The 22,092-nt window shown below is 36.5% G+C and overlaps 1 protein-coding gene across 1 annotated transcript in view; it reads left to right on the forward strand.

Annotated features, from left to right (window-relative positions):
• The window catches only part of CSMD1 (CUB and Sushi multiple domains 1), a 2,075,474-nt gene that overhangs the window by 634,142 nt on the left and 1,419,240 nt on the right, over positions 1-22,092 (forward strand). The window lies entirely within an intron of this gene.

Genomic DNA, 22,092 nt, shown 5'->3' on the forward strand with positions numbered 1-22,092 from the left:
ATCCCTTACATGTTATCTGTCCCTTCAATTTTGAAACATTAACAGCAAAATGCAATATACTAAATAAGCCACCTAGAAAAAAATTACTAACATTTATTTCAGCAACAGCAATAAATACACCAGCCTTTGCATTCATAGTATGCTGCTGTATAATATGTGATACTATACCCATGCTTTAAATGTGTGTAATACAAAATCTGTAATTATTTTGCTGACCTAAAATATTTTCTTGAATTTAGTTTACTTTTACTAGTAATCTTATACTGTCATGTTTGATTCACTAAAGTAGATCTTGTAAGTCTCTTGAGAACTAGTTTGAGGACCATTAATCCAATAAATTCTTTCTTGAAAAAAAATGGTGTTTTTTCCCCTTATGCTTGTATGGTTCTTGCAATTTCTTTGCCTTATATAATAGTATAAAATGCACAATAACATATTAAAAACCCGAGGGCATGTAGAATTATTAGCATTTCAAAATGTTCAGCTTGTCCTGTGATTATAGAAGCAAGGTCTTGGCAGCCTGGTCTTGACTCCTTGAGTTATATTACTTCATTGTGTTGATGCACTTGGCTTTGCGCCTTGTAGACTAGTAAAATCATATTTTTTATTTGTATATTTATATTCCTGTTTCATGTGAATACTTCCCTTCTTGTATGGTGTTGAAATAATAGAGAAGCTGTTATAGAAAATATTTTTTCAGATGATGTTTATTTGGGCATGCAGACTTGTTTTCGGACAATGGTTAAAGCAATTAAAGAGATCTGGGGAAACAAGATTCTGTATTTATGCTCCACTTGTCACTTATGTAAGATATGGAAATGAATCCCCCCTGCACTTCATGGGCTGACTTAGATGTTTTCAAATAAAGTTGTATAAAACATAGCTGCCAAAAGCTGTAAGGCTGATAGCATATTTCTCATGGTTGGTACAAAGTGGGAAGCTAGGGAACCATTATAGGATCACAATTATTTGTCTCAATGCTCAGAACAAGTAGCCCAACTTGTGTAGATGTAACTGTGTTCTATGAATGTTTAAATATAACAAAGCCACACGTTGAAGAACAGAGTTGAAGCTCTGGATTGCACAGGAAAAATTGGCAGCTATTGTATGACAACTACACTTACAAGCAAGTGAAGTCATCATTTGGTAAGATTTTTCTCCTAATCAGTGCAGGAGTAAGCTTCCTCCCTTTACATGTACTAATTAACCATAGGTCAGGTCAATTTAGACCTCATGTGGGCACTTGTTTCCCATATTCCTTACTATTCATCACATTACTTCTAAGCTGGGTACACACGGGCCGAATATCAGCCAGTTCAGTGGGAACCAGCTGACATTAGGACTGTGTGTACAGTTGTCCTTCCAAAAGATGCTGGTTTAAGGAACAGCTTTTGTCAAAGGGACATGCTGTAAAAACGGCATCCAATCAGTGAGCAATGGCTGCAAGCACTGGTTAGTGTGTTCTGGCAGGCAGGGAGATCCCTCTATCAGAACACAAGGGCACAAAGGGAGAGATCACTGTACTAACATCCCTTAGTACAGTGATCTCTGAGGTTTTTTTGATCAGCCCACTGGGTTGAATGAAAAAGAACTTAATCTGCGTACCAGGCTTAAGGAAAAGGAAAAATGCTGCAAACAGTAGAAAATATTTTAACAGAAATACCAATTATTACCCAATACAAGGTATGTCACTTTAACAAAATAAATACTGCTGACAGGTATAAGGTTCCATCTTACTTAGCCTGAATGTTAGCCTGTTCTTATTGGTCAATACCTCAGCACCTTTAGTAGAGTTGAAGCCCGCCTATGACCTCCTGCCTTCTACACATTCCTTTTGGCCAATGAGAAAAGCCACTAAAGTGAAAGGCCAATTATAATGTTTTGGAGAATGTGGAAAAGTTTCACTGCTGCCAAGAGGTATAGGTTCCTTGCCTGACCACAACAGTTTGAAAGAGGGAGATTAAAAGCTGTTACAGATCCAGGTGCCTGCTTTTAATAACTGCCATCAGATGTTTCTGTTTATCAAATTTACTTTAAGGATTGTATTAGCTCTAAAGCATAAATGTGCCTACATTGAGTTTAGTACTGCAGTGATTGTGATAAAGATAGATCTAACATCTTACATTGTAATCAATATGAAATATTCCCATCAATGAAAGCACAGGTGATCAAACAAATACTAAATGTGCAATGAAGAAAACATTATACTGTATAATGCAAGTATTGGCTTACTTGACCTGTTATGGCTGACAATACTCCATAGTTACCTTAACCTGTGGCATCAATTCGGATTTCACATTACTGGAGTCAGATCAGGCAAGGGATGATTTATGATTTGTTGTTTAAAGGTTTCTGAACTTTGTTCATTGTGATTGTTCTTTGCACTAGTTTACTAAATAAGCCTTTAGAAATCTATAGCTTCTGTTCTGACCATCTGTTTTTACAGAGTGGTCACCAAGGTATGCCTGCACGTTACCTGCTAAAGGCTGATGTTTATAACTTCTTAAACTTGAGTTCCTCAGAACACAATCAAGACTATCAACCTTTACAATCATGTGTGATGCATTCTTAAAGTGTTACTAAAGCCACGACCCTGCCTTCACTATATCTGGTCTCCCACAGTACACGGAAATGCATTTATTTTAGTAAATATAAACTGCTAAATACATTTTCTCATCAGCGGTTAGAGCAGTCTTGTGACTTCTATCAGTGTTCAGCAGAGAATTGGTTACAGCTTGTAGGAGGTGTTTTCATTCTCCCCTGACTGACCTGTGAGGCTGCAGGACCCATGACCCTCTGCCTGGACAGCACTGATTCTGTACTGATCACACACACTCTCCCAAGAGACAACAAAAAGACCAATACACACCAAGCTGAGCATGTGCAGCTTGCCCCCAAGGCTCTGTGCTATCAGCAGATAGATTGGGGACTGTGGATGAAGGGGAGGATCAGAGAAGACAAGATCAAACATCCTTTTAATATAATTTGGAGGATTAACCCCTTAGGTTTCACAGTCAGTATAACAAGTATGCTTTACTGCATATAAAGACTGATGTTAATATTGTGGGTTTAGTAACACTTTAAAAGCATAACTTTACAACATCTGTCTGAGTTTTGATAATGTGTTTCTGTTATTCTGTTTGGTGCTGTTCTAAATAATAATAATACAATTAATATTCAATATGCTTAAACATTTTATTTGCTAGTAAGTGGCTTTTTGTTCATATATGCTTAGAACAAGTTTTGGTTTAAATCAGCTTTGTCTTCTTATTTGTGCAGTAATGAATACAGAACTCACTTTTAATCATGGTTGCAACATGGCCATTTTAGTTAAACTAAGACCAATATTGCTATATATAAGCCATTACTATCACAGCAAGCACAATGCATTCATCTTGCCAAATTTCCCTAAAGTGAAAATTCACAATTCTCTTTTGATAAAGCTGGCAAAAAGTTTTGTTGAAATGCCAAGAAATGGAAATCTACATCTGTCACCAAAGAGGCAGAACCATGCAGCTCATGTTTTGTCACTTGTTTAGAAAGAAAATCAATTTCTTACCCTGTTATAACAATTATGCTGCCTATAATCACTCTAAAACATGAAGCCTGGGATTGTAGTTCACTTCACATGCCTCTGTGGCCTCCATTCTTATAAATGTCTGAAGAAAAAATACATTTAAAGAATGATTTTTCTTGCCAAAAATATTGTTCTCTTTGAGTTTGATGTTTTATAGGCTTCATATATTCAAATCTATAATATAAAATAATAATAATAATAATGTACAAACAAATGGCAGGACTTATATTTAAGGCCATATGCACCCTTTGGTTCTTTGTTGTGTCTGTGTGAAATTTACTGCAAGTCTGCCAGTCATGGTCTGTTTAATTAAAAAAATAGACTGTCTGAATGTCTAATGCAATTAAACACTCATGATAGATGCCAAAGTCTGTCATATTTGCTAGGCTGTTGATCACATGAGACATCTTGGGAGCAACCTTTTTTAATGGTAGGAAAAAGGTATTCTTTTATTGCCATGTCCTATTTCATGGGAAGTTTGAGTTCAAGATCTAGGTCTACTTTAAAATGTCTTAGTAGAATGTGAATATGTGTAAATAAAAGCAACCCATGCTAAATCAATTAAACACTTTATCTCTAGCAGTTAATTATACCATATGGTAATTTTGGTTACAGGTTTTTTTCATTTAGCAATATCTTAAAGGATAAGTTCACTTTTGGAACATGTTACCATAGCCGCAGCGCCCCCCCCCTCCTCTGACCAGATAGTACAGGGAGAAGTTTCCCCGTACTATCTGTCAGTTTTGAAAACAGCGTGGCCATGCGGGGCTCCGCCTACACGGCCGCATCACTCATTCACAGAGTTTTGTTTCTCTTTCTCCACAATTGCATATTTATTTTCCCCGGGGATCAACTTTTGCTAAGGAATACTGCAGTAAATTCTCCCCACTTACTACCTCCTAAGCCTTCTTTTGCTGTATTAATCTGCAGCACAAATTCCTGGTTGAAGTTGGGGAAATCAGTACTGAGCATCTACTGTCTCATTGGTTCTGGGGTCCATATGATCATTGTGGTCTTGCTTTCTTTATGAGAAGGGTTGTCAAAATACAACTCTTTGGTAGAAATGCACTTTTTTAAAAAGGAGCTATACCAGTTCTGTAAGACTTTACTTCCCCTTCCCAATGATAGACAGACAATAAGCAAGTTGCACATGTTTTGGATTAGCTGTCAGACCAGCATCCCTGCTGTCATCAAGGACAGCCTACACCTTGAGTAAGTGACTCTCTCCGACTATGCTGAAGAAGACCACATCATCTAAATAAGTGGATACATAGTTTTAATAGGGCTTAATAATAGAGGCAAACATCTGCTGGGAGAAAGCTATGGACCTATGCAAGCCAAATGGCAATCTTGTATACTAAAAGTGTCTTCTAGCATAGGAAAAAAACAATTTTTTTTTATCTGGTCTGTTAGCAGTACTGACCAACAATCTTTGTTGAGATCAAGTGGTGTTGTATATTCCATCTATCCTGGGCATAGGGTATGCATAAAATTTTATTTCCTAAAGTCATTACAGAATCGAAGTGAGGGCAATAGAACTGGACCAGTTACTGTGTGATTCTTTTAAAATTACAAATTCTATATTTTTTTTTATCTCTAGATATGGCTTGGTGACAGACTAATGTCACCAAGGTTAATGTTCATGCCTGGTTTGGTCATATCTAGTTTTATGACAGTCATTAGGTCCACAAATTCTGAAAAATTATGTCAGCATATTTTACCCCAAGGACAGGCCCTTGTTATAGCTTAGGGGAGTCAGGGTCATGGGATTGTCTACCGTTCCATGGCTTGAATTGTTTCACATGATCTTTTTATAAAGGATTTGTTTTACCTGGATGGTGTACCCTAGAATTAACCCCCCAACTTGTTCTACAGTTTCATAGGGCCCTTGCCAATTTGCCAGAAATGCATTTTCAACTGATGGGATCACTCATCACTTCTGAAGTTAATCAAACCTTTGAACTATTGATTTGTAGATGGTACACAGAAGTACACAATTGGGTAATTTTCAATAATTTACATAACCCTTTGTAACACCTTTCCTTTAGAACAGGGGTCTCCAAACTTTTCAAACAAAGGGACAGTTTACTGTCCTTCAGACTTTAGGAGGGTTGGGTTGTGGCCAGTGGGGGTAAAAATGTCCTGGGCCCAGCATCAGTGAAAATAAACATTGCCTCAGGGTTGGTTTTCAGTATGAAGAAGAGTAGTCCTCCATCATTGGTGTCAGTGGAAAGAATAGTACCCTATCATTTGTATCAGTGGGAGGGATAGTGCCCCATCATTTGTATCAGTGGGTGGAATAGTGCCCTATCATATGTATCAGTGGGAGGAATAGTGCCCCATCATTTGTATCATTGGGAAGAATAGTGCCCCATTGTTTATATCAGTGGGAGGAATAGTGCCCCATCATTGGTACTAGCGGGAAGAACAGTGCCAAATCATTTGTATTAGTGGGATAAATAGTGCCCCAACGTTTGTATCAGTGGGAGGAATAGTGCCCCATTGTTTATATCAGTGGGAGGAATAGTGCCCTATCATTGGTACTAGCGGGAAGAACAGTGCCAAATCATTTGTATTAGTGGGATGAATAGTGCCCTAACGTTTGTATCAGCGGGAGGAATAGTGCCCCATCATTGGTATCAGTGGGAGGAATAGTGCCCTGTCGTTGGTATTAGTCGGAGGAATAGTGCCCCGTTGTTGGTATCAGTGGAGGAATAGTGCCCCATCATTTGTATCAGTGGGAGGAATAGTGCCCCAACATATGTATCAGTGGGAGGAATAGTGTCCTATCGTTGGTATCAATGGAGGAATAGTGCCCCATTGTTAGTGTCAGAGGGAGGAATAGTGCCATAAAGGCTGACAATGGGCCACATCTGGCCCTTGGGCCGCAGTTTGGAGACCCCTGCTTTAGAATACCAACACATGTTAACAATAGAAAAAGTTCCTTGGAAATGCTTTTTACTGAAGGATTCCTTAAGTGATTGCCTCTGGATACCAGATAGCATAATCTGACTCTACAAAAATATGCTGCAGTGCTGAATTGACCAGGGGGTCCATGAGATTCATGGTATTTCTTTCAAAGTGTACTTTAATAACAGGTAGGCGTACCAAAGAGCTTCTGAAATGGTAGGCTTGGGCAGCAATCTAACACAGATGGCTGGAGTCACAATACATTTTTACAAGCTTAAGTACCCCTGGACAGTAAAACCTTTGAAATACAAATACCAGATCTATGGTATTATTATATCCCAAATGAAACAAGGGCTTGGGCGCATTCCCCTCACATGTTACATAAACCTTTCCCCACAAGTCCCACAATGCCCCAATACCGCACTGTACTTTAAAGACTTTACAACTCTAACTTCATGGTCACAGGTTTTGCAAAAGAGTCCCAATGGCCTGTACAGCAATAGTATAGTTAATGGTATCCCCATGGCATTCAGTAGCCATATACCCTGTCTTTGGCACTGCCAGCTCCTGAAATGCCATGTCCCTCTCAAAGAAGACACTCTGTGGGTTTGATTTACTAAAACTGGAGAGTACAAAATCTGGTGCAGCTTTGCATTGTAGTTATTCAGCTTCTAATTCAGCTTGTTCAATTAGGCTTTGACAATAAAACCTGGAAACCGATTGATTTCTATGCAGAACTGCACAAGATTTTGAACGCTCCAGTTTTAATAAATCAACACCTTTGTGTACTAGGAAGCCATTCAGATCTGTCATCCATGGATGTGTTATCCCCTTCTTAGGAGTATACTTACCCCAGGGCTTAGAGGGCAGATCCCATAGATAATCCTTCGTAGCACAAGCTCATTCACACTCTTGGGGGTCTGTATTCCTCATGCACTGCAATATCCTAACATGCAAACTTCAAATGTAACAGTTGCAGATCACTCTCTCCACAATCTAGTAGGGTTGAGCACTTCTAGTTGCAACCACTTGTTACACAATCATACATCTCAGACTTTGTGTGTTTTCCAATATAATATCACAGGAACATATGATGCACTTGGATGGGCTTGGTAACTTTTGAGCATACAGAAAATAAAAAAAGACTAGCGTTTCATGAAATAGACCTTCAGTATATGAAAAATATATTTAAAAAATAAAAATGCAACAAAGTATAAGATAATGGTGTATCACCTCATATTATAAACATACTATTTTAAAATTACAGCAAATCAATTAAGACCATCGCGGAGATATTACTGCGTGCTAAACAGAAAAAAGCTGTCATTTGCTATGTCCCTTTGCTGTCACATGAAGCTGGACATTCTTTAACAATAGAGGGTAAACAAGGATGCAAAACAGATACATGCAGTAGTGCAGTGAAACCTTTATTTAAATAGTGCGCATAAAACAGGATTGCATTCAAAAGTGTGGAGGGCACACATGTAAGAAAGCTTGGCCTCAGAAACCTGTAAAGTGCCAAGTATAAAAGGTGCGCAACCAGCGCTATGTGCAGGAAGATGGATTGTGCTGCATACACTCTGAAAATGCTGGTATAAGGATCAAACGGCTATGCTGAATTTACAGAAATGAGAATTGTTTGCTGAGTGTCTGCAGAGTGTTCCATCTTACTGTTCATAGTGGTGACTGCCCCAACTGTGAGGTTGATACCGGATTTTTTAAGGCTCTTTCATTCCACTGGGGAGCCTGGAGCCACAGGAAACAACTTCCCCCAAAGTAAGAAGGAGGCACTCAGTTGCAGGAAGGAATGAGGAAACAGATGTTCACTAATAGCCCGGGAAAGAACGTGTACTACATCACTTCTGTGGTCACTACTGTCATTCCATAGCTAGTGTAGCTATTCCAGCAGGATCTGTACTAGAATAACTAAACTGAAAAGCAGAGAAGACATTTGGGGTTTAATAGACCCCCCAATGTCTCCATAAAGAGGACCTGCCACCTGCCCCGGCTATCACTTGTTAGTCCCTTGTGATGGAAATAGCGTAAAAAAAAAATATATATTGTTTTATTTAACTAAAAATGTATAGCATAGAATGCAGATTTTAACATGCATACAACAAATAAAAAACCTGCTCTGGTAGACATGTGGTTAAAGTACAGAGACGTACAGCACTAGCCTGTCAAATTCAGAAGTCTGGACAATAATTACACCTCATCTTGGACCATGCCCTTGAAAAAACAGTCTCAAAGAAGGGCTCCAGTGTGAACAATAAAAAAAAATCAACAGGCATCTCTGCATCTTAGATGAATCTTGCACAGTGTATTAAAGGGATGGAACACTCTTAGGATGGGATGGACCCCTGAAAAACACTAATGCTGTTTGCCTTTTTACTGTTTGATCTCTACAGCTGCAACGTTTTACAAACTACAAAACATCATAGTGTCCCTCTGCTGGCCATGTGTAAGTGGAAGATACAAGGATGGATTTCTATCACCATTGCATGCTGTATGAGACTTTCTGGGCTCAGAACAGAGATCCTTTTATCTTGGCATTTCTTCAGCCATGATGCTCATTTTTGCATTCCTGTGTTTTTCATTTTTATTTTTTCTGTTCCTAAATGTTATGTAAATCAAACAAACAATTCTCATACAAATTGTTGGATATTTGATAAATTTGTACAAACACTAAGGTAGTCCCATAATCCTTTAATAAAACACTTCTAAAACTTAAGACAGACACTAGCTTTTTTTTTTTAACTTTTCTTAACTGGTTCAGCTCCACCCCATAGCAGAAATACTGCTACAGGGCAGCAGCTGTGCACAAAACCATGTGTATATATACGTGATTTAGCATTTCTGGGTAGGGGGCATGCTAGAGGCGCGCGCACCCTACACACACCGTCTTTCACAACCACGGCTGTCAATCACCGGGTCCTGGCTGGTGATTACTCGCCGACACCTGGTGATTGCCAAGGATTGGGGGGGAGAACTGTTAGTAAACAAAACAGCTCATCTCCTTGTCAGCTGTGACACACTACTTTGCATGGCTGTGCACAGCACAGCCATGCAAAGCAGTGCGCCTACAGTGAAGCACAAACACAGAACATTGTGTAAAACAGCACACAGTTAACCCTTTGCCCCAAATGTTAACCCCTGCATGCCCAGTGCCATTAGTACAATGTCAGTGCTTTTTATTAGCACTGATCACTGTATTGGTTTAACTGGGGATGTCAGTGAAACCAAGTCAGCCTGCCGCAGACCTGCAGTCCTGCTATAAGTTGCTGATTGCTGCCATTACTAGTAAAAATTAAAAAAAAAAAACCCAGTATATATACTGCCATTTGCAAACGCTATAACTTTCACATAAACCAATTAATTTATGAGGACATTTGATTTTTTTAAATTTTTTTACTGGACATGTTTAGTAGCAAAAAGTGAAAAATATTGTTTTTCTCAAAATGATCAGGTTTTTTTTTTTATGGCACAAGAAAATAACAAATACCACCAAAAGAAAGCTCTATTCATGGGGAAAAAAAGGACGTAAATTTCATTAGGGTGCAGAGTTGCATGACAGCAAAATTGTCAGTTAAAGTAACGCAGTGCCATAATGCAAAAAATGTCCTGGTCAGGAAGGGGGGTAAATCCTCTGGAGGGCAAGTGTTTAAATACTCAAATCTCTTGGCAGAAATTATATTTTCTGCGCCTCAATCCAGTTCTGTATAAAGGCATAGTTGAATTAAGCTCAAACCCGTAATCACAAGTGTTCTCACACTCACTAGTCCTAGAGGCTGTCAGAATATGATATGCACTGGGTAATGTGGTCAAATTCTGGTGCCTCTTATTTAGTCCTATTTAGAGAAACTATGCAGCAAAATGAAGACTGAGGTATGAAAATAGAGGGTCTGAGCACAATGTCTGCCTGACTTAATATCTACAGTATTTCTGTGACTTCAATTAGTCTTTTATCTCAAATGATCATGGTATGTTACTGCTGTATGTGATTGACCACTACTACATTTTAGTGGTTAAGATAAGAGTCCAAGTGCCTGACACATCACACTCAAAACTTTTCTAACTTTTTTGTAAAAGTGTACAGACACACAAAAGTAGTCCCATGAACTTTTAATATAACACTTCTAATATTCAAAGACTAAGCTTTGGCTTTTTAACTAATAAATATGTCTATCTTGTATTACATTATTAAATTAACAATGCTTTCAATACTAACCTACATTACTAAGGCAGAGATGAGCAATCCTATCCATATGAAAGCTACATTCCAAAATGACTCACTAGGTCAAAAGAAATGATCTATTTTGCCATGTGTTTCCAATATTTAATTAAAAGGGTGGTAGATTTTCTTTTCAATGCCATTACAGGCAATTTGAAAAGTCAATTGTTTCCACTGGGCTAAATTTATAATCTTTGTTATAACTCTTTATGTTTGATAATGTCTGTATAGTTAAAGATTTCAGTGTTAAGTGAATGAACTGCAGAACTTAGGTACCAACAATTATTTTATTATTTTGTACATTCTATATAAAAATACACAATAATAATATATCAATGTAGTTTAGTACTATATTATTTTTAATGATATGTAAAACTGAAAGTAAAGAGATATATTAGCTAAGTCACAGAACTGCTGCAGTTTTGAGAAACCAATTAAGAAAACAATAGTTATTGCTTCTAGAGATGGTCAAACTTAATCTTTTGAAACAAGATTTGACCCATTTCTGACAGGTTCTCACCAGGCTCTTTGACACTTTGCCTGTCAAAATGACAGAATGTTCCCCTTCTTTGAACAACACTTGAGCTGAGACGATTCAAGCTTTATGAAACTATTATGCCTGGTAGCGTTTCATATAAAGGTTTATAGGTTAAAGTGTTTGTAAAGGAAATTAAAAACAAAAAAAAGTCATACATACTGTACATACTCAATGGTTTTGCACAGGTCAGCCCCAGTCCTCTTCTCAGGTTCCCAGCCAGTGTTCTGGGTCCCCCACCCTGATGCGTGCTCACACCTAACCCAGTTCTGTGCTTCTATAAAACACAGAGTGTGGCTCATTCCAGCCCCAACTCCTTCATCAATGGCTGCGACTGGCAGTGGCTCCTGGTGCTGCATCTCAGCCATTGAGGAGGAAGGGACCCAGGAGAGCCACTGTTCTAGTGGATCAAGATCAGGCTCAGGTAAGTATTAGGGGAGCTGAGGAGGGAGCTGCACACTGATGGTTTTTAACCTTCATGCATAGAATGCAGGTGAAAATACCTTCAGCCTTCAGAACCACTTTAATTGTTTACACAAGAAGAAACCTTGGCTTAGACCATGACATTATTTTAAATTATATAATGTAATAGTCAGGTAAGTGCCAAAGTAAAAGGGCTGGAAAACATATACACTAGATTTCAAATAAAGGCATTATAAGAAATAATAATAATAACTTCTGCTGACTAGCTGAATATGTCTCTAAGGATAAGAACCTGTGTTTTGAAGACAACATATTTGTAATCTTCAGAGGAAATAGGGAACATGTTTTCTGTTTTTTATTTTAAAAACAAAATAGCATGGATGGCAAATTTGAAACCATGAAGTAGGAGTTCAGTAGCAGACTAGGCACAACTTTGTAAAATATTTCAATAAAAGTAAAGTAAAAATGGTGAAAGAAAATAAAACTATGTGCAATTTGTGTTCAACAAATAACAAGATAACTATAAAATATGAACATCATTATTCATCTCCCTGTTAGAGCATTATTACCCAATGTTCTAATTATTAATTGCTTCCTTGTACATTAGTGCATAATAGGTAATATTAAGTGACTCAGTGCATTGATTTTGCTGCACTAGAGGGAAAGCTAACAAAATTCTTAATGATTTTTTACAGTTCTAGTTAGCCAGCTGAGTGTGCTACTGCCAGCAATTATTTACATTTTTTTTGTACCTAATTTTCCTCCGGCAATTGAAAATTCCATAAACTTATAATGTGTGTTATATTTCTAAGCCTGAGAAGTATACATAATGACATTTCTTTAATCAGTGGGAAATATTTCTTTTTGTAATTACATTAAAAAATGCCATTTTGGACATTCATCATTCATGTTTTATAAAAGGCTTTGTGCTACCATCTTGTTTTACATGATGAAACAACACTTTAACAGCAGCTAATGTTCTCTTTATATGCTTTTTTAGGTAGGCATGCAGTGGAGTATGTTCATGATTTTAGCACCATGGTCAGCACACATTGCTGATCAATGTTAATTTTTTTTTTACCCGCAATGTTTGCAGTAGTCTAATAATTCCCAGTGTTGTCAAATTTCTATATTGTACAATAAGGCAGCTAGTTAATTTAGGAAGATAACCCTTATAATGAATGAACATATTTAGAGACAGAAGAAAATGGAATACATTTCATGTTAGAACAGGTTTAATACCTTCACTTCGGATCTAAGTAAACTGTATATGCATGCATGATAAACATGTATTGGATTACTGTTATATAAAGGTCTCTAATACCAGGAATTCTTAGATTAAGTAGATTTATATGTAGATGTGGATTTACGGTATATTTTCTGTATAACAGGGTTGCTATACCTAAGTGGTACAAAATATTATTTTAGTTTAGTGAATAAGGTGAAATTTTGGTTACTTTGAATGATCATGTACAAAGGAAAAATACAGAATTTTTGCTTGCATATAATTACATGAATGAAATAAATACAGTTACAGCATTTTCACTAAAGTGAAATTAAATATTAATATTTATCATATATTATCATATTTATCATATATTTTGTAATAAAAACACATTTCAACATGCAGCATATGTGTGTGTGTGTGTGTGTGTGTGTATATAAATGGTTCTCAGAACTAGGGGACACATAGCTTGCAGAAGGAAAAGGATACTGGCGAATACAGGGATTTGCATGTAATCTAGCCACAAACCTGTGTTGATACAAAAATGTTATGTATAATGTGAGGTTAGGTTGTGTCACCGGTATGTGAGCCAGTTAAAAAAAAAACAACACCTTTTTGTTATAATTATGTACTAATGTAAATACATTATGCACACTGCAATATTACTAACATGTCATATGTGCAGTTATGCCTTGCTGATCAACACCTTGTACCTTCAATGTATATTTCATAGGACTACTTTTCTAATTTATGGTATGTTGACATTACTACATAGCTGATAAATAAAAAATGAAATATATATATATTAAATATAAGATAAACACTGTATCTGCATGCGAAAAAATAGCCTTCTAATTTTGTCCTTTTTCAAAATAGATAGTGCCGCGCTCCCATGTACCAATATGTATATCTTATACTTTCAAAGTGCTAATGAATAGCTTTCAAGATACTGCATGTATCAAACAATTATTACTAGTGACTCAAAACATCATTGTGAATATTAATCTTCATGCAAGTGACATTAATAACTGATAATCCTAAGGTGATAGTGCCTATTAAAGTACAGTGATATACAAATCAGAAATACTCCTCTATTCTACTGTGATCCTTATATTTATATTGTGCAAACACATATATATTATGTGCACGTGCTTATGATATATTCAATAAAAAAAAAAAAAAAAAAAAAGTCTTTCAAAATAAATGTGCAGGTGGATTCTTGGTTCCCTCTCGCCGAGTGCTTAATGGTCTCCCTATGTGCTCACCTCTATATTTGCCTGAATAAATCCAGGCAAATACACTTTTTATCCTTCCAGGATAGATGGGATGGAATGATGCTCTTGAATTATCTCAGAAGGTGGATGTGGATTTATATTTGTTCTCCTGTAGCTGCTCATGAGTGGGTATACTGACCATCTCTCTGAGGATCTCCCAATTCCCCTCCTGGGGCTGTTTCCTTTTCCAGTCCTCCTTATATCAGCTCAAAGGGTGTTGTTCAATTGAGAAAGGAAGACAAACAGACCATAGTGTCTTATCCTTGTGCAAAAAGGGGGTTTATTGCTGCCAGTTGCACAGTAGTATACAATTGTAGTCCAGCATAAATGTGCTCTGCCTCTGTTCCTGCAGTGCTGTCTACCTGTGTCTGTATTCAGATCACCGAGCCTCTCCAGTGCAATGTCGTGACGTCAGAGCCCCTCCCCTACGCGTATCGTCACAGGGTCACGTGACTTCATCAGGGGGAATGATTAGATGCCACGACTATGCTAATACTCCTATTTATATCTCTCGGCCGCCTTTTTACTGGAGCCCAATGGGCGCGGCCATTTTCCCAGTGATTTTCTTAAACTCTATGTATGGTGAGTGTTTACACCTGTGTGTCTACTCAAATTATAACGTGATATCTGTCTGCCAGACATTGCTAACTGGGTCAGCTGTGATCTGTCTCTTGCTCTGCAGTTTCTAAACAGTGGCTGTTGGCTATACATTATATTGCTGAAAGTATACCTATTAGGCTAAATTAAAACCATGTTTTATTAATAATACAATATTAAAAATATAAAATTCAAAATTATAAATTTAACCAATAAAATAAAATAAAAAAAATATTTTTTTAAAAATCAAATAATAAAAGATAATAAAAAAATAAATAATAGAAAACGCATGTATGTTACTTCTCAAGTAACCTATTTGTCATTAATTATCTAATTCCTTCAATTTTGAGATATTATTTAACTTACATCTTTCTTTACATCTGGGTTTTGGTTTTGTATTTAAGAAGGTATTACTTGAGGATATGATACTTGATATAACTTACATGCGTTTTGTGCTAGTCATAAATTCTCTAATTCTACCCTAAACTCACTCCACATATTCCTAAATTCATGTCAGATACATTACTTCAATCCCCAATCTATATATATTCAACGCCTCAAAGTTAGATTGGGAACTATTTCTATACTTATTTGTTACTAATAAAGCATGTAAGGTCAAACTCCTTATTTAACCCATTGGGAGCCAGACAGCCCATTTCATAGATCCACTTCGATTCTTTCTTGCTAATTTCCCTTATCAGGTTATCTCCCCTCCAGTGTTGTACATGTTTTTCTACACCCCAGAACTCTAATTTTCTTGCATCTTTATTGTGGTATTTTTTGAAATGCTGCGATAAGTGGTGATACTTGTATCCTCTGTTTATATTATATACATGTTCTTTTATTCTTTCCCTTAACATCCTTTTCGTGCGTCCAATGTAGATGAGATTACATGGGCATTTGAGGGCATAGATAACCCCTCTTGTATCACATGATATAAATTGCTGGATGGTGTATTCCTTTTCATTTAGGGGGTTCTGAAATGTAAATCTTCTCCTGGGGTTATTTTTCAGTCTGATGCAACTATAGCATCTACCACAGGTATAAAACCCTTTTCCTTGAAAAAAACTAATTTGTTGATGTTTAACAGGTGGTGCTATTATACTCTTCACCACTTTGTCCCTAATATTTGGAGCTTTTGTATATATAAACCTAGGTATTGTGGGAATATTATTTTTCAGGTGCTTATCTAATGCTAAGATCTTCCAATGTTTCTTTATTATGTTTTGTATTGATTTATACTGGGTATTATAACTCAACACTACCGCCAATTCCTCCTTTTCAGTATTCTCTTTATGTTTGTCTGCTATTAATACATTACGGTCCATAAGGCCTATTTGCTCCCTTTCTTTTTGTATTATTTCTTTCTTATATCCTTTATCAATAAATCTTTCTGATATTATTCCACTTTGTTCTACATAGTCTTTCATGTTTGTACAGTTCCTTTTTAATCTAATAAATTGGCCTCTAGGGATATTGCTTAGCCACGCTTTATGATGGCAGCTATCTATGGGGATATATGAGTTTCTATCAACAGATTTGAAATGATTCTTGGTATACAATTGTAATCCCTCTTTGTAGATTTGAATGTCTAAAAAATTAATAGAAGTTTCATGTATGTCATAGCTCAGTTTTATATTGGCTTCATTCATATTTAAATCGTTATAAAATTTCTCAAGTTCTACCTTTTCTCCACTCCATATCACCAAGAGGTCATCAATATACCTTTTGTATATTTTTATTCCTGGGTTCTTATTTTTGAACACTGATTCATCTTCCCATTTTGCCATATAAAGATTAGCGATGCTAGGGGCGAATTTAGCGCCCATAGCAACTCCTTTCCTTTGTGAATAGTATGTATTACCATACCAAAAATAATTATGAGTAAGGCAGAACTTTATACACCTTATGATGAATCTGTTGTGTCTGGTGGTGTTATTTCCATATTTATTAAGTGCCCATATAGCTGCTTCTATAGCCCCCTGATGGTCTATGTTAGTATACAGTGCTGCTACATCTGCTGTACTTAAAAGCGTGTTTTTATCTGTCAGTGTATCCTTCATTTCTTGTATCACATGTTTTGTATCCCTTAGATATGCTGTAGTTTTAGTGACCAATGGTTGTAGATGATAATCTACATATTCACCTAACCTCGCTGTGAGTGAATCTATTCCATTAATGATGGGCCTACCTGGCGGGTTGGTGTTGTCTTTGTGAATTTTCGGAACTGAATACATGATAGGTAGCCTACATACTGATGGTATTAGATATTGATGTTCTTTCTCATTAATAACTCCTTTCTTTTTCCCTTTTGTGACTAGTTTGATAAGCTGTTTCTTATATTCCTTAATAGGATTACTGATAAGCACTTCATATGTGTCTCTGTCATTAAGCATATCTGCCATTACTGATTCATAATAAATCCTTGATTGTATCACTATACCCCCTCCTTTGTCTGCTGGGCGTATTATTATGTCATCCCTCTTTTTCAATGAATCTAAACCTCTCTTTAAATTCACCTCTATTTTAGGTTTTTTAATTTTGAGAGATTCTAAATCTTGTAATACCATTTGTTTAAATGTGTCTATATATTTATTATCTCCAATCTGGGGATTAAACACTGATTTGTTTTTAAGTTGGCTATGCATAGTATTTTCTGTTGCTCCTGTGTTGTGTGTAATGGGGTTGTTGGCATAATACTTTTTAAGATTGAGTTTCCGGATCAATTTCTGAATGCTTACATATGTATCAAATTTATTTAATCCCTTTTGTGGGGCATACTTAAGACCCTTGCTAAGCGCATGTGTTTCTTCTTCTGTAAGGGGTAATCCACTGATATTGAAAATGCCTTCTCCCTTTAATTCCTTCTTCTTTTTTTGTTGTGACCTTCTTCCTCCTCTTTTCCCTCTCTTTCTTGTGTGTGTTGTGCTTCTTCTTCCCTCCCCCCTTGGGGATTCAAATCCCATCCTAAAAAAGGATTGGGGAGGGGTGAGTTGAATTCTTCCCTTTCCAGGGGTGAGTACCTGTTTTGTGTGGGTACTTGGTAGGGTTTGTTCATTACTGGGTATTGTGCTTGGTATTGTGCTTGGTATTGTGGCCTTTGTGGTTTAGGATAATATGGGCCTCTATTATAATCAGGTCTCCCATAGTATTCTTGTGTGTAATATCCTTGGGGGCCTCTCTGGTTGTGGCCTCTGTTGCCATTATAATATGGTTTCCCTCCTTGATATGGTTGATTCTGTGGGGGTCTATATGGTCCCTAAACCACAAAGGCCACAATACCAAGCACAATACCAAGCACAATACCCAGTAATGAACAAACCCTACCAAGTACCCACACAAAACAGGTACTCACCCCTGGAAAGGGAAGAATTCAACTCACCCCTCCCCAATCCTTTTTTAGGATGGGATTTGAATCCCCAAGGGGGGAGGGAAGAAGAAGCACAACACACACAAGAAAGAGAGGGAAAAGAGGAGGAAGAAGGTCACAACAAAAAAAGAAGAAGGAATTAAAGGGAGAAGGCATTTTCAATATCAGTGGATTACCCCTTACAGAAGAAGAAACACATGCGCTTAGCAAGGGTCTTAAGTATGCCCCACAAAAGGGATTAAATAAATTTGATACATATGTAAGCATTCAGAAATTGATCCGGAAACTCAATCTTAAAAAGTATTATGCCAACAACCCCATTACACACAACACAGGAGCAACAGAAAATACTATGCATAGCCAACTTAAAAACAAATCAGTGTTTAATCCCCAGATTGGAGATAATAAATATATAGACACATTTAAACAAATGGTATTACAAGATTTAGAATCTCTCAAAATTAAAAAACCTAAAATAGAGGTGAATTTAAAGAGAGGTTTAGATTCATTGAAAAAGAGGGATGACATAATAATACGCCCAGCAGACAAAGGAGGGGGTATAGTGATACAATCAAGGATTTATTATGAATCAGTAATGGCAGATATGCTTAATGACAGAGACACATATGAAGTGCTTATCAGTAATCCTATTAAGGAATATAAGAAACAGCTTATCAAACTAGTCACAAAAGGGAAAAAGAAAGGAGTTATTAATGAGAAAGAACATCAATATCTAATACCATCAGTATGTAGGCTACCTATCATGTATTCAGTTCCGAAAATTCACAAAGACAACACCAACCCGCCAGGTAGGCCCATCATTAATGGAATAGATTCACTCACAGCGAGGTTAGGTGAATATGTAGATTATCATCTACAACCATTGGTCACTAAAACTACAGCATATCTAAGGGATACAAAACATGTGATACAAGAAATGAAGGATACACTGACAGATAAAAACACGCTTTTAAGTACAGCAGATGTAGCAGCACTGTATACTAACATAGACCATCAGGGGGCTATAGAAGCAGCTATATGGGCACTTAATAAATATGGAAATAACACCACCAGACACAACAGATTCATCATAAGGTGTATAAAGTTCTGCCTTACTCATAATTATTTTTGGTATGGTAATACATACTATTCACAAAGGAAAGGAGTTGCTATGGGCGCTAAATTCGCCCCTAGCATCGCTAATCTTTATATGGCAAAATGGGAAGATGAATCAGTGTTCAAAAATAAGAACCCAGGAATAAAAATATACAAAAGGTATATTGATGACCTCTTGGTGATATGGAGTGGAGAAAAGGTAGAACTTGAGAAATTTTATAACGATTTAAATATGAATGAAGCCAATATAAAACTGAGCTATGACATACATGAAACTTCTATTAATTTTTTAGACATTCAAATCTACAAAGAGGGATTACAATTGTATACCAAGAATCATTTCAAATCTGTTGATAGAAACTCATATATCCCCATAGATAGCTGCCATCATAAAGCGTGGCTAAGCAATATCCCTAGAGGCCAATTTATTAGATTAAAAAGGAACTGTACAAACATGAAAGACTATGTAGAACAAAGTGGAATAATATCAGAAAGATTTATTGATAAAGGATATAAGAAAGAAATAATACAAAAAGAAAGGGAGCAAATAGGCCTTATGGACCGTAATGTATTAATAGCAGACAAACATAAAGAGAATACTGAAAAGGAGGAATTGGCGGTAGTGTTGAGTTATAATACCCAGTATAAATCAATACAAAACATAATAAAGAAACATTGGAAGATCTTAGCATTAGATAAGCACCTGAAAAATAATATTCCCACAATACCTAGGTTTATATATACAAAAGCTCCAAATATTAGGGACAAAGTGGTGAAGAGTATAATAGCACCACCTGTTAAACATCAACAAATTAGTTTTTTTCAAGGAAAAGGGTTTTATACCTGTGGTAGATGCTATAGTTGCATCAGACTGAAAAATAACCCCAGGAGAAGATTTACATTTCAGAACCCCCTAAATGAAAAGGAATACACCATCCAGCAATTTATATCATGTGATACAAGAGGGGTTATCTATGCCCTCAAATGCCCATGTAATCTCATCTACATTGGACGCACGAAAAGGATGTTAAGGGAAAGAATAAAAGAACATGTATATAATATAAACAGAGGATACAAGTATCACCACTTATCGCAGCATTTCAAAAAATACCACAATAAAGATGCAAGAAAATTAGAGTTCTGGGGTGTAGAAAAACATGTACAACACTGGAGGGGAGATAACCTGATAAGGGAAATTAGCAAGAAAGAATCGAAGTGGATCTATGAAATGGGCTGTCTGGCTCCCAATGGGTTAAATAAGGAGTTTGACCTTACATGCTTTATTAGTAACAAATAAGTATAGAAATAGTTCCCAATCTAACTTTGAGGCGTTGAATATATATAGATTGGGGATTGAAGTAATGTATCTGACATGAATTTAGGAATATGTGGAGTGAGTTTAGGGTAGAATTAGAGAATTTATGACTAGCACAAAACGCATGTAAGTTATATCAAGTATCATATCCTCAAGTAATACCTTCTTAAATACAAAACCAAAACCCAGATGTAAAGAAAGATGTAAGTTAAATAATATCTCAAAATTGAAGGAATTAGATAATTAATGACAAATAGGTTACTTGAGAAGTAACATACATGCGTTTTCTATTATTTATTTTTTTATTATCTTTTATTATTTGATTTTTAAAAAAATATTTTTTTTATTTTATTTTATTGGTTAAATTTATAATTTTGAATTTTATATTTTTAATATTGTATTATTAATAAAACATGGTTTTAATTTAGCCTAATAGGTATACTTTCAGCAATATAATGTATAGCCAACAGCCACTGTTTAGAAACTGCAGAGCAAGAGACAGATCACAGCTGACCCAGTTAGCAATGTCTGGCAGACAGATATCACGTTATAATTTGAGTAGACACACAGGTGTAAACACTCACCATACATAGAGTTTAAGAAAATCACTGGGAAAATGGCCGCGCCCATTGGGCTCCAGTAAAAAGGCGGCCGAGAGATATAAATAGGAGTATTAGCATAGTCGTGGCATCTAATCATTCCCCCTGATGAAGTCACGTGACCCTGTGACGATACGCGTAGGGGAGGGGCTCTGACGTCACGACATTGCACTGGAGAGGCTCGGTGATCTGAATACAGACACAGGTAGACAGCACTGCAGGAACAGAGGCAGAGCACATTTATGCTGGACTACAATTGTATACTACTGTGCAACTGGCAGCAATAAACCCCCTTTTTGCACAAGGATAAGACACTATGGTCTGTTTGTCTTCCTTTCTCAATTGAACAACACCCTTTGAGCTGATATAAGGAGGACTGGAAAAGGAAACAGCCCCAGGAGGGGAATTGGGAGATCCTCAGAGAGATGGTCAGTATACCCACTCATGAGCAGCTACAGGAGAACAAATATAAATCCACATCCACCTTCTGAGATAATTCAAGAGCATCATTCCATCCCATCTATCCTGGAAGGATAAAAAGTGTATTTGCCTGGATTTATTCAGGCAAATATAGAGGTGAGCACATAGGGAGACCATTAAGCACTCGGCGAGAGGGAACCAAGAATCCACCTGCACATTTATTTTGAAAGACTTTTTTTTTTTTTTTTTTTTTTTTTTTTTTTTATTGAATATATCATAAGCACGTGCACATAATATATATGTGTTTGCACAATATAAATATAAGGATCACAGTAGAATAGAGGAGTATTTCTGATTTGTATATCACTGTACTTTAATAGGCACTATCACCTTAGGATTATCAGTTATTAATGTCACTTGCATGAAGATTAATATTCACAATGATGTTTTGAGTCACTAGTAATAATTGTTTGATACATGCAGTATCTTGAAAGCTATTC

The sequence above is a fragment of the Staurois parvus genome, unplaced genomic scaffold (genome assembly GCF_062004578.1).
Source record: "Staurois parvus isolate SC_StPar_1 unplaced genomic scaffold, SC_StPar_1.0 ptg000226l, whole genome shotgun sequence".
Classification (NCBI taxonomy): domain Eukaryota; kingdom Metazoa; phylum Chordata; class Amphibia; order Anura; family Ranidae; genus Staurois; species Staurois parvus.